The sequence below is a fragment of the Bos grunniens genome, chromosome 28, assembly GCF_055505025.1.
Source record: "Bos grunniens cultivar Pamir isolate PY7600 chromosome 28, Bosgru_T2T1.0, whole genome shotgun sequence".
In the NCBI taxonomy this organism is placed as follows: domain Eukaryota; kingdom Metazoa; phylum Chordata; class Mammalia; order Artiodactyla; family Bovidae; genus Bos; species Bos grunniens.
Genome location: NC_141192.1, coordinates 35,453,362 through 35,467,949, shown reverse-complemented (window position 1 = coordinate 35,467,949; position 14,588 = coordinate 35,453,362).

The following is a 14,588-nucleotide window of genomic DNA, read 5'->3' as shown; positions in this document are numbered from 1 at the left end:
TGATTACTGGCCTAAATTTCATAATACCACACATGCCTTTCATCTCTCTCAGCCTCCCTTTATATTCATGGCCAGGTGTAAAGCATCTGTCTGTGACGACCTGTCAGCCTCACTTGCAACTGCTTTGTCTGACCTGTCAAACTGTGACTGTTAGTAGAGTGAGGAAACTTTCCTGAATCTAGGAAAGATTTCTTAAAGACACACAAGAACAGATAAAGCAGGACAGAGATGTAAACGTAGGACTGGGAGGCAATCTTTACAGTGCATCTTATTTAATGATTACAGAGAGAATGAAAAAGTTGTCTTAAAACTCAACATTAAAAAACTAAGATCATGGCATAAGGCAAATAGGTGAGGAAACAATGGAAACAGTGACAGGCTTTATTTTCTTGGGCTCCAAAATCACTGTGAATGGTGACTGCAGCCATCCACAAAGACCCTTGCTCCTTCGAAGAAAAGCCATGACAAATCTAGACAGTACATCACTTTGCCGATGAAGGTCTACATAGTCAAAGCTTTGGCTTTTCCAGTAGTCATGTATGGATGTGAGAATTGGACCATAAAGAAGGCTGAATGTTGAAGAATTGATGCCTTCAATTGTGGTGCTGGAGAAGACTCTTCAGAGCTCCTTGGACTGAAAGGAGGTCAAACCAGTCAATCCTAAAGGAAATCAACCCTGAATATTCACTGGAAGGACTGATGCTGAAGCTGAAGCTCCAATACTTTGGCCACTTGATGCAAAGAGCCGACGCACTAGAAAAGATCCTGGTGCTGGGAGGGACAGAAGGCAAAAGGAGAAGGGGGAGGCAGAGGATGAGATGGTTAGATAGCATCACTGACTCAATGGACATGAATCTGAGCAAACTCTGGGAGATAGTGAAGGATAGGGAAGTCTGCCATGTTGCAGTCCATGGGGTCACAAAGAGTCAGACATGACTTAGAGACTGAACAACGACAGACACGGAGAAGCAAATAAGTGACCTGTAAGAGGCACTGTAGCTTACTGGTTAAGTATGAATCCTGGCTCAACCATGTACTATTACTAGCAGTAATGAGCAAGTTACTGAAGTTCTCTATTTAAAAATTTCCAGTCATAGTATGGGGCTAATAAGGGGCATGTATTTTCAGATGCATGAAGACTAAATGAGTTACTATCTGTGAAGTATTAAGATCAGTACCTCCCACACAGTAAGTATCTCATGTGTTTTTTAATTAGGTCAACTTAGTTAGTGACTGGGGCTTCCCTGATAGCTCAGTTGGTAAAGAATCCACCTGCAATGCAGGAGACCCCAGTTTGATTCCTGGGTCAGGAAGATCTGCTGGAGAAGGGATAGGCCACCCACTCCAGTATTCTTGGGCTTCCCTTGTGGCTCAGCTGGTAAAGAGTCTACCTGCAATGTGGGAGACCGGGATTCAATCCCTGTTTTGGGAAGATCCCCTGGAGAAAGAAAAGGCTATCACTCCAGTATTCTGGCCTGGAGAATTCCATGGACTGTACAGTCCATGGAGTTGCAATGAGTCGGACTCAACTGAGAAACTTTCACTTTCACTTCAGTTAGTGACTGAGTCAAGAACCACGGCCCCAGAAAGCTTCTAGACTGTCTTCTCCTTATCATGACAACTTCTGAATGAAATGGAAATCAGAGAAGCAACAGAATCAATCACTCAGAAATCCCAAATGGTGAGCAGAGACTGGTGGAGGGAGGCAGCTGCTGTCAGCATAGTTGCTAAGTCGTGTCAGACTCTTGTGACCCCATTGACTGTAGCCTGCCAGGCTCCTCTGTCCATGGGATTCTCCAGGCAAGAATACTGGAGTGGGTTGCCATATCCTTCTCTAGGAGATCTTCCCGACCTAGGAATCAAACCTAGGCCTTCTGCATTGCAGGCACATTCTTAACCAACTGAGCTATGAGGGAAGCCCTGCATAGATAAGAACTAATGGAGGGACAAGTAAGCTGTGCCAGATGCTACAGAGGCAGGCCAAAGCCCCTACCTGGCCTCTGGACCCAGTGCTACCTGTAGTAGTTGGGTCATCTTCCACTCTCGCTTAGCAGCTGAGCTTCCTACCATTATAACATCCTGGGAGGCAATCATATGACCACTCACATCACCAGGCCTTGCATCAGCTGAAAAGAGCTAAAGAAAAGTGAAGCTGTCATCAACAAGGTCAGCATTTAGCATGTGGGGGAGATAACACAACGTGTAATCTTGCTGAAAGGTCAAGATACAGTGAAGTAAGCAGAACAGGAGGCTTATTTCAAGAACTTCTCATAGCTTTGATGTACTAATGTACAATCCAATCCTTAAGAGATGGATACAGTAAATAATGTTTTCCAAACATATTTGACCACAAAATCCTTTTCAAATGGTGTATTTTGTGGTATAGGAAACATATTTTGGATATGCCACCATAATCCATACATCCTTTATAAATAAAATAGTTTATGTTCAAATCTATAAAATTATTTAAGACATGACTTGAATCAAGGGTGAATTAGATTGTTATGATTAATTGATAAAAGTTCGTGTAAAATAATTTATTATAAGGAGAGCCTCCATCATTAAAACAAGAGTCACACTGTGGAAGATTTTCTCTTATCTACTACATTTTTACAGATTTTATGCACTTCTCACGCCAAGCCACTATCATTAAAACTAACTAAATACCAACTTTCTTCATAAAGCTGTATATTGTTTTATTTATTTGTGCCAGCCTATAAACCTATTATGTTCTAAATAATACACCTTTTATCAGTAAAACTCTCAGGGCCTGACTGATGTTGTAATTGTACACTTTGCAAACTTAAACCATGTGAATACTTTTGCTTTCAACTGTGATTCATTGAAAACAAGTCACTGATGTTACTCATAGAAAAGTGAATTACACAGGTGTAAATTACTGTTCCAAGGATGCAAATCACTCTAAAATTGTATTTTTTCATATAGTTTTTCTCTTCAGTTTAACTTAACTCTGCTATCCTATAAAGAACCAAGTCAAGGCACACTGGCCAAGATGGCAGAGTAGGAAGACCCTGAGCATGGGCACACAGCATTGCAACTATGTATAAAGCAAGTACCCATGAGAACACCCTGAGGAGTAGAAATGATTTTTCACAACTAAACATATAAAGAAGGAACCACAATGAGACAAGTAGTAGGGGCAGAGACATGGTATAGTCAAGACTCAACCCACAAATGGGAGGTAATCACAGTTATAGAGGTTTTCCCCAAGGAGCAAGGAATCTGAGTCCACATCAGGCTCCTGCACTGTGAAGACAAGCAGCCAAGATGTCTGGCTTTGAAGGCCAATAGAGCTTGTACATGGAAGAGCCAGAGAAGTGCAGGAAACAAAGGCTATGCCTTTAAATAACTTTATAATAGCCAGGACATGGAAGCAACCTAGATGTCCATCAGCAGATGAATGGATAAGAAAGCTATGGTACATATGCACAATGGAGTATTACTCAGCCATTAAAAAGAATACATTTGAATCAGTTCTAATGAGGTGGATGAAACTGGAGCCTATTGTACAGAGTGAAGTAATCCAGAAAGAAAAACACCAATACAGTATACTAATGAATATATATGGAATTTAGAAAGATGGTAACAATAACCCTGTATACGAGACAGCAAAAGAGACACTGATGTATAGAACAGTCTTTTGGACTCTGTGGGAGAGGGTGAGGGTGGGATGATTTGGGAGAATGGCATTGAAACATGTATAATATCATGTATGAAATGAGTTGCCAGTCCAGGTTCGATGCACGATACTGGATGCCTGGGGCTGGTGCAATGGGATGACCCAGAGGGATGGTATGGGGAGGGAGGAGGGAGGAGGGTTCAGGATGGGGAACACATGTATACCTGTGGTGGATTCATTTCGATATTTGGCAAAACCAATAGAATATTGTAAAGTTTAAAAATAAAATAAAATTACAAAAAAATAAAGTAAACCTAAGGAAAAAAAAAAAAAGAACTCATGCAAAATTTCACACACTCTGAGACCCAACAGGGAGGCAGGAGTTTGCAGGAAGCCTGGGTCAGACCCACTTGCTGATCTTGGAGAGCCTCCTGGAGAGGCAGGAGGCAACCATGACAAATCCCCTGCAAATATTAACCTTGGCAACAGCCATTTTTGAAAGTTAATCCTACCACCAGGTTGGCAAGTACCATTTTGGAGTGCTGTCTCTAGGGGGTTATGGCCAGAGGCTTATCTTTCCACCAGTTGGTCTGTACAGCTCCTGAGAACTTCCAGTCTGAGCAACCAGCTGCTAAGGGACCCAGCCCTGTACACCAATGAGCCTAGCAGCTTCTGTATGGGGCAGGACCTGGCAGCCAAGAAAACTTTAAATATCTTTTTCTTTTTTTAATTTAAGTGCGGTTGATTTACAATGTAAATACTTCTATTTGAAGTATAAAAGCATCTCTGACACAAGGCCATATCTCCAAGATTGGGAAATGTAGCTCACTTATATAAAAGATTGAAAGAAACACAGAGAATTAGGCAAAAGTGAGAGAACAGAGGAATATATTCCAAATGAATGAATAAGATAAACTCCAGAGAAAGAACTAAGCCAAGCTATCTGTCCAATAAAGAGTTCAAATAATGATCATAAAGATGTGCAGTAAACTCAGGAGAAGAGTTGAACACAGTGAGATATTCAAAAAGAAAGAATGCCTGTTATTCATTTCTAACTTAGTTCTGTTGTCACTGGAAAACTATTTCATATGATTTTAATTTTTTGAAAAATTTTGAAACATTTTCTTGCTTAGCATGTGGTCTGTTCTAGAGAATGTTCTGTATGCACTTAAAAATAATTTTTATTGTGCAAATGTTGAATTAAGTATTCTATATATGTCAGTTATATGAACAGTATGAAAAGACAAAAAGATATGACACCAGAAAATGAATCACCAGGTGGAAGGAGAGTGGACAGCAATTACAAATAGCCCCAGAAAGAATGAAACAGCCAGGCCAAAGCAGAAACAATGCCCAGTTGTGGATGTGTCTGGTGGTGAAAGTAAAATCAGATGCTGTAAAGAACAATATTGCATAGGAACCTGGAATGTTAGGTCCATGAATCAAGATAAACTGGATGTGGTCAAGCGGGAAATGGCAAAGAGTAAAGATCAACATCATAGGAATCAGTGAATTAAAATGGACAAGAATGGGTAAATTTAATTCAGATGACCATTAGTAGTGTGGGCATGAATCCCTTAGAAGAAATGGAGTAGTTCTCACAGTCGACAAAAGACTCCAAAATGCAATTCTTGGGTGCAAGTTCAAAAATGACAGAATGATCTAGGTTTGTTTCCAAGGCAAACCATTCAACATCATAGTAATATGTCTATGCCCCAAGCACTGATGCAGAAGAAGCTAAAGTTGACCGGTTCTGTGAAGACCTACAAGACCTTCTAGAATCAAAACCAAAAAAAAAAAAAAGATGCCCTTTTCATCATAGGGGATTGGTAAACAAAAGTAGGAAGTCAGAGATATCTGCAGTAACAGGCAAGTTTGGCTTTAGGGTACAAAATGAAGCAGGGCAAAAGCTAATGAAGTTTTGTCTAGAGAACACACTAGTCATACCAAAGACCCTTTTCCAACAACACAAGAGACGACTCTACATATGGACATCACCAGATGGTCAAAACTGAAATCAGACTGATTATATTGGAGAAGCTCTACACAATCAGCAAAAACAAGACCTGGGGCTGACTGTGGCTCAGATCATAAGCTCCTTAGTGCAAAATTCAGAATTAAATTGAAGAAAGTAGGGAAAACCACTAGGCAATTCATACATGACCTAAATAAATTCCCTTATGATTATACAGTTGAGGTGAGAAATAGATTCAAGGGATTGGATCTGACAGACAGAATGCTTGAAGAACTGTGGATGGAGGTTTACAACTGTACAGCAGGCAGTGATCAAAACCATCCCAAAGAAAAACAAAGGCAAGAAGACATTGTCTGAGGAGGTTTTACAAATAGCTAAGAAAAGAAGAGAAATGAAAGGCAAAGGAGAAAGGAAAAGATATACCCAAGGGAATGCAGATTTCCAAAGAATAGCAAGGATAGATAAGAAGCCCTTCTTAAAGGAACATTGCAAAGAAATAAAGGGGGGGTAACAAAATGGGAAAGACTAGAGATCTCTTCAACAAAATGGAGATATCAAAGGAACATTACAAGCAAAGATGGGCACAATAAAGACAGAAACAGTAACAATCTAACAAAAGCAGAAGAGATTAAGAAGAGGTGACGCAGAAAAACTACACAAAAAAGGTCTTAATGACCTGAATAATCACGATGGTGTGGTCACTCACCTAGAGCCAGACATCTTGGATTATGAAGTCACATAGGCCTTAGCAAGCATTACTAGGAATAAGGGTGGTAAAGGCGATGGAAGTCCAGCTGAGCTACTTCAAACCCTAAGACTATGTTGTTACAGAGCTGCACTTCATACATTAGCCAATCTGGAAAACTCAACAGTGGCCACAGGACTGGAAACGGTCAGTTTTCATTCCACTCTCAAAGAAGGGCAATGCCAAAAATGTTCAAACTACTGTACAATTGTACTCATTTCACATCCTAGTAAAGTTATACTCAAAATCCTTCAAGCTAGGCTTCAGCAGTATGTGAATTGAGAACTTCCAGATGTACAAGCTGGTTTTAGAAAAGGCAGAGGAACCAGAGATCAAATTGCCAACATTCACTGGATCACAGAGAAAGCAAGAGAATTCCAGAAAAACATCTACTTCTGCTTTCTTGACTATGCTAAAGCCTTTGACTGTGTGGATCACAACAAACTGTGGAAAATTCTTAAAAAGATGGAATACCAGACCATGTTACTTGTCTCCTGAGAAATATGTATGCAGGTCAAAAAGCAACAGTAATAACTGGACATGGAACAATGGACTGGTTCAAAATTGGGAAAGGAGTATGACAAGGCTGTATATTGTCACTCTGCTTATTTAACTTATGTGGAGAGTACATCATGTGAAATGTCAGGCTGGAGGAATCACAAGCTGGAATCAAGATTGCCAAGAGAAATATCAGCAACTTCAGACAGGCAGATGATACCACTCTAATGGCAGAAAATAAAAAGAAACTAAAGGGTGAAAGAGGAGGGTGCAAAAGCTGGCTTAAAAAACTGCACGTTCAAAAAACCAAGATCATGGCATCTGGTCCCATCACTTCATGGCATATAGAAGGGGAAGAAATGGAAGTAATAACAGATTTTGTTTTCTTGGGCTCCAAAATCACTGCAGACAGTGACTGCAACCATGAAATTAAAAGATGCCTGCTTCTTAGAAGAAAAGCTATGACAAACCTAGGCAGCATATTAAAAACCAGAGACATCGCTTTGCTGACAAAGGTCTATAAAGTCAAAGCTGTGGTTTTTCCAGTAGGCATGTGTTGATGTGAGAGTTGGACCATAAAGAACGCTGAGCACTGAAGAACTGATGCCTTCCAATTGTGGTGCTAGAGAAGACTCTTCAGAGTCCTTAGACTACAAGGAGATCAAACCAGTCAATCCTAAAGGAAATCAACTCTGACTTTTCACTGGAAGTACTGTTCATAAAGCTTAGGCTCCAACACTTTGGCCACTTGATGCAAAGGGCCAACTCATTGGAAAAGACCCTGATGCTGGGATAGATTGAAGGCAAAAGTAGAAGGTGGTGGTAGAGAATGAGATGGTTTGATAGCATCACTGACTCAACAGACATGAATCTGAGCAAATTTGGGTAGATCGGAAGGACAGAGAAACCTGGTGTGCTGCACTCCCTGTGGTGGAAATGGACAGCACTTAGTGACTGAACAACAGAAACATATGTCAGTTATGCTGCTTAAGTTGTCCATATCTTTTGCTGATTTTCTGTCAAGTTCTTCTTATTTTTAAGCCTGACTCCTTAGTGGTTGCCCCAACACCTGCAAAGTTGGACGTCAGTCGATAATTTCACAGAGGTTGTGCTCAAAGATCTTAAGCCAGTAAGCCTTCTTACTTACTAACCAATAGATCTATGTGTGGGCAAGGGAGCACCTTCAAACTTCAGTCTGTTTTCAAGCATGCCCAGCTTTTACTTTCCCTTAGGCTCTTAGGGTAAGCAGCCATCTGCGGACAACTTGGTCCTTCTGTGGTCTCCGCTGTTAGGCAGTTTTATCCAGGAAAAGGTTTGCCCCAACTATATCCAAAGACATCAGGATAACAGAGCCATTAACCCTTTTTGCTAACTCACTGTCAAGATTATCACTTTTACTGACAATTGCAATGTGCATAGGTATCTTCTACCGCTGTCAACTGAGTGACCTGTTTTAGACCACGGCAGCAAAAATGCTGGTCTAACGGCCTACTGTGCTTAGCAGAACCTCCATACTGACTGAGCCACAGGGGAGAGGAGGTGGACAGTCCAAGCTCTATCCACAGACTCCTAATCTCACCTGAAGTTCAGTAACTCCTCAAGCATAAGCTCTTTTCAGATTGCTGCATGTTTTTGGTCAATTTATATAACACTGAAATGGTTAATTTCACTAATTTTTCTCAGCTGTAGCATTGCTTTTGGGGCAGAGGATTAGACAACCTCCTTTTTTAACCACAGTCAGAAGTCAAAAGAGTGTTCTCTCATTTGGAAGATAAAACCTAAACAGGAAAAGGTTGGATTTTCTTTCCCTCTAATTTCTTAAGGCAGTGGCAAGGGGTGGTGGGTGTACAACAAAAACAGTGTTTACCAGAAATTAGGGTGGGTACAGAGGGAAAATTCAGAGTGATGAATTCAAGATTACACGACTAACAGAAGTATAAGTGCATGAAGGGTACAAAGAGATTCAACTGATGTATAATTCATTGACCTCTGTGTGAATAGATATGCAAAGGACTTGTAAAAGAGAGGGAAGGGATACTTGCAAATAACAGTGTTTCTAAGCTGGCACTTGCATGACTAGTTCTTGTCAATTGGGGAAAAGAAAACATTCCAAATGCTTGACTCTGAAAGGTTTTATATTCCAGGCACAGAAGCTTGTGACCTTGGACTCTCCGTTACACCTTCTGTCTGACTTTCTATAACTTTCCAATAGAGATATAATAATATTAATAGAGTCAGGCTGAGTAAAGCTAATGACAGTAAAACATTTTTAAGAGCCTGGAGAAATAGGTATCAGGATATATACTTCAGAGGATGCGCTGTTTAAACTGGCATTTTTATATGCACCTCAGCTTTTAATAATGTAGATTTCTTTCAATATCTAGAGTACATGTCTCAAATGCTCACCACTACTTTTGTCAGAAAAAAAAGAAATACTATCAAGTAGAATGAAAATGTAATGTCACATTTACGCTTAGAGTAAAAATAAAACATTTTTATTTGTTTATCACTTACAAGCATGTTTAGAAACTGAAACATAAGGAGAGGACCCAAAATAAATGGGGCAGCCTCTGTGAGTGAGGCTCAGGGAATGGGAGTGATGAAGGTAAAGTAAGGCTCTAAGTGGTGCTTACTGCACCCCTTCCAGCCCTCTGCAAAAGGAATCAGGTCTGTTCATGATGTTTCATGAGCTCAAAGTGTTCCTTAGAAGTGCAACAAACTTTAAGTCTTCTCTCTAAGGTTACTTTCTTCCCAGATGAGACGAAAAATAGAATTACTTTACAGGTTGAGTTCTCTTGAGGGTGTGGCTTTGGTTGAAGGAAAAATGAGAAGGGCAGGTTCCCTTCCAGGAAAGAAGGCATTAAAAACTGCATATATATATATATATATGTGTGTGTGTGTGTGTGAGTGTGTGTATATATATATATATTTTTTTATTGCAAGGAATTGGCCTACGTGATTATGGAGGCTGAAAATTTCAACACATGCAGTTGCCAAACACTCAGGAGAGACAACAGAGTTAGTTCTAGTCCAAGTCTGAAATCGAAATCAGCAGAAGATTGATGTTCCAGTTCAAAGACAGTCAAGTAGAAAGAATTCTGTCTGACTCAGTCTTTTATTCTATTCAATTATTCAATGGATTGAATGAGATCTATCCACATTGCAGAGGACAATCTGTTTTATTTAGTCTAACGATTCAAATATTAACCTCATTCAGAAACATCCTCACAGGCACAACCCAGAAACAATATTTAACCAAATATGTGGGCACCCTGTGACCCAGCCAAACTGACACACAAAATTATCACCACACTATTTCCTGAGTGTTAAAAGATTCCCTTCCCAGAGACAATCAAGGCCAGACAATTATCTGACCACTTCCAGTTTAGAATCATTCATAGATTCCAGACTGTGGGCACCCACTTTCCACAAGGGTTCTATTATCTAATGCTGTGTAACAAATTATCAAAAACTTAAGAGGCTAAAAGCAACACACATTTATTATTTCAGAAGTCTAGGCTTGACTTAACTGCGTTCTCTGCTTCTGGGTCTCTTGCCGCTGCTGCTAAGTCGCTTCAGTCGTGTCCGACTCTGTGCGACCCCACAGACGGCAGCCCATTAGGCTCCCCCGTCCCTGGGATTCTCCAGGCAAGAACACTGGAGTGGGTCGCCATTTCCTGTTGGGTCTCAACTGAAGAGTCTATTAAGGAAATATCGGCTTCAAAAATCAATTGGTTAGTTGTTTGCAGGTTGTTGCCCTGAGGGCCTCAGTTTCTTGTTGCTTGTTGGGAACAGGTCACCAATAATCTCTTGGTCACACAGCCTCTCCAACGTGACCACCTGCTTTATTAAACCATGAAAACCGAGAAGGCAATAGAAACCAGGGTCTGGCAGTAAGGAAGAAAACATAAACTTATGTAACCTAATCATGCAAGTGACATCCATTGCCTTTGCCATATTCTGTTGGTTAGAAGAAAATCACAAGTTCCACCCAAAATCAAGGACAGAAAATAAGGCAAGGCATGAATAGCAGGAGGTGGCGCCATTGGGGAACATCTTAGAGTCTGACCCTGTGATACTGTGATTTCCTAAATGATGAGACATAAAGGTGTCTTTTGCTACTCATAACAAATCCTTTCCAATCACGACTGTATTTATGTTAATGAGATGACTTTTAGAAACCCTCTAAAGATGGGGGGGGGGGTGATTGCCAGGGGAACCAGCCAAGTGGTTAGATACACTTTTTGTCCCAAACTCCTGGGAGGGAAGAGGAGTTGGATATTGAGTTCAATCATCAATAGCCATTGATTTAACAAATTATGCCTATGTAATAATATCTTTATAAAAATCCCTGAAGTATGGGATTCAGAGCTTCTAAGTTGGTGAACTGGGAGGTGTTGGGAGGGTGGCACAGTCAAAAAGGGCAATGCAACTTTGTACCCCTTCTCCACATTGTATCTTATGCATCTCTTCCATATGGCTATTCCTGAGTTATAACCTTTTGTAATTAATTGGCAATAGTAAGTAAACAGAGTTTTGTGAGCTGTTCCAGAAAAAGACTGAAACTGAGACAGGACTGTGGGAACCTCAGATGTACAGCAAGTCTGTTAGAAGAACAGGTGACAACTTGGCCTTGTAATTAGTGTCTGAAGGTGGGCAGTCTTATGGGACTGAGCACTTTAACCCATGGGTTTTGTACTAACTAAAGTAGGTAGTGTTAAAATTAAGTTAAATTTGTTGGACATCTAGTCTGTGTCTGCTGAACAGTGGGAGAATTTCTTGGTGTGGAAAATCCTTACACAATTGGTAACCAGAAGTGTAGCATGCTGTAGGAGACCAGAAGAGAAACACAGGAGAGTTTTTACTTTTCAGAACTCTGCCCCACAGCAGGGCAGGAAGGACTAAGAATGAGCATCAATTCTGTTTCCAACTTGTTCCTCTGCAGCTTGTTTAAGTGTGCTCTTGGAGTTTTCCGGCATCTCCTTTGATTTGCCACAGGCTCAAAAGCTTCACACCCCGGCTCCTCTTGACCTCTTTGTCTTGCTCTGCTGCTGCTGCTGCTAAGTCGCGTCAGTCGTGTCTGACTCTGTGCGATCCCATAGACGGCAGCCCACCAGGCTCCCCCGTCCCTGGGATTCTCCAGGCAAGAACACTGGAGTGGGTTGCCATTTCCTTCTCCGATGCATGAAAGTGAAAAGTCAAAGTGAAGTCGCTCAGTTGTGTCCGACTATAGCGACCCCATGGACTGCAGCCTTCCAGGCTCCTCTGTCCATGGGATTTTCCAGGCAAAAGTACTGGAGTAGGGTGCCATTGCCTTCTCCAGGGGAGAAAGCTTAAGTGGCAGCATTTCTCCTCTCACCTTCTCAGGATACCACCTGGAAAAGGGAGCTGAGATTTCTTTCACTGGTGCAAATGAATAACTCTAGTCTCCTGCATTCTTGCATGTGCTTCTTGGAGAACTTCATCATCCTAACTACACTTCTGTCTCCTCTTGGAAGCATCTGTCTTGTTGCAGAGCATCTGGATGTTATCCAAATCATTCACCTTTTGTCGTGTTCATGGGTACTTTGCTTGACAAGAGGATCCTGTGGCCCTGACTTTCAGAAATATCCCCATTGCCTGCCATGGGCTTCTCAGATAATTCTGTCAACAGTCTTCTGTCAATATGTCCTGACTACTCCAATCTCTAGCATCTTTCCAATATATTTATGCATATATTACACATACACTGAAACTCTGAGGACTTTTAAACCATTGAGTTGAAGAAATTAATACTTGTTCCCAGTGCTTTAGACAAAAAACATGGCACTAATAATTAGATTCTCTCTTGGGATTCTGGGACTCTAGGACACACTTTCCTATGCATTGATTTGTTTACTGAGTATACATTTGCTTCAATTTATATAATTTTTACACTGGAAGAGGAAACGGGTATTTTCCTAAATATTTATAGTAATTGTTAAGAACTCCATTCAATACCTTTATTTTTTTCAAAACAAGTATAGATGATTCACTAAATCCAAACCACTGTGTTAACTGATGGGGGCAACACAAAGAGACTTTAGCTTTTGGCCTTGTTCTTTAAGAAAGTACAAGTACTTGTGTGGTGAAAACCTACACTCATATTTAAAAAGTTCACCTGATAGTTAAGTTTGGCTGGCTCAGTTCTCCACACCTCCTGTGCCAACCAGTTATCCCCATTAGACTCTAAGCTCCTTGAAGACATGGATTGCATGTGTTCTCTCTTTATCCTTCAAGTGGAGTTCAGCAGATTCCTTTCAGAAAACAGAATATTTCTGTGTAAATTACTAGACTGAAAATATTAGCAGAGGAAAAAATAAAGACCAAGGTTATGGAGAGGGGCCCATCTGCCGTTCTGTCTCCAGCATTCTCTCCTAGCCAAAAAATACTAAAGCAGTCTGGTCTGGAATTGGCCTCTTTGATACGGTGATTTGGTGGACATTGCCACATTGCACCCTTTGCAACAGGAAACTGAATTACAATCTCCATTCACAAAAATCATACATAGGATGCATATTACTGAAAATTCAAAATAGGACTCAGATAAATGACAGTCTCACCATTTGTGCTTACAGATCAGCTGGGTCTGTCTTCCTAAACAGGGAATGCTCTTCATTAGAAGCTCTCCAGGGTGTCTTCATTCCCAGTATATCCCATCCCACTGTGCCAAATACAGCTTGAAGTTGTCCCAGGGTCAAATTTAAGATTCCTTGGAGGACCTGAATCATTTCTCCATCAGTTCTGTAGCTATTTATCCCTCTTACGAAGTTTGCTGATACCTGTAAAGTTACAGCCAACAGCAGCCTTGGGAAGATGTCCATAAGCCCAGATAGTGTGTGTGCAAATGTGTCACAGGAAGACATTATCTAGATATTGTACCCTCTAACCTTTGGAGAAGTCATGTAATGATTTTTTGAGCTGCAAAGGGAGAACAGGACTGATTTCTGTTCATGAAAAGCTGTGAAATAACGGAGTCAAATGCTTTTTGGTGTATCCTTATAAGAGGAAGAAATATTTGGAAGGGTAAAGAGATTAAAGAAGGAAAACAGCAACATTTAATGGAGAAACATTTTTTCAGGTATAATTTTATGTGGGTTTTCATATCTCTAGTGGTCTCTTTAGAGATTGGAGTTTCCTGGTGAGGGATTATATCCCTTTTGGGGGACCAGGAATCGGGCATCTCAAAAGAAAAATCAAATGGCTTTTCATCTCCCCGTTGAAAGTCCTTTATTAGAAACTAAGACTTTTAAATGTGCCTTTCTCTGAATTAATTTTCATTTTCCAAAAACAAGTGCAGGTGTCTGAATGAGACAGAGTAAAAGCAGGTGTGGGGAAAAATAATTACCTGGCACCTATACCACTTAATCTCATCTCAGAAGGATATCTGCAAAGCCATTTGATAAAATTATTTCCCAGGTTCAAAATGAAAAGGTTATGAGAGGTGAAAATCCATGATTTGATTTTTGTGGTCTTATCTCTCTTCTTTTTTTCTTCAACAAGTTATCAAAGGCTTGCAATTCTGAAAAGACAAGTGCTTTGTAAAAGCCAAACTTTGGCAAACAAGCATCAAAATGCAAAGTATCAACTGCCACGTGCCAGAGGGAATAAATATTGTAATTGCTTTCTCCAGAATGCTCACTTGTTAGAATGCCAGCCTGGATAACCCCTGAAGTGGGTAACATTAGAGATAATCAATTTAATGCATATGT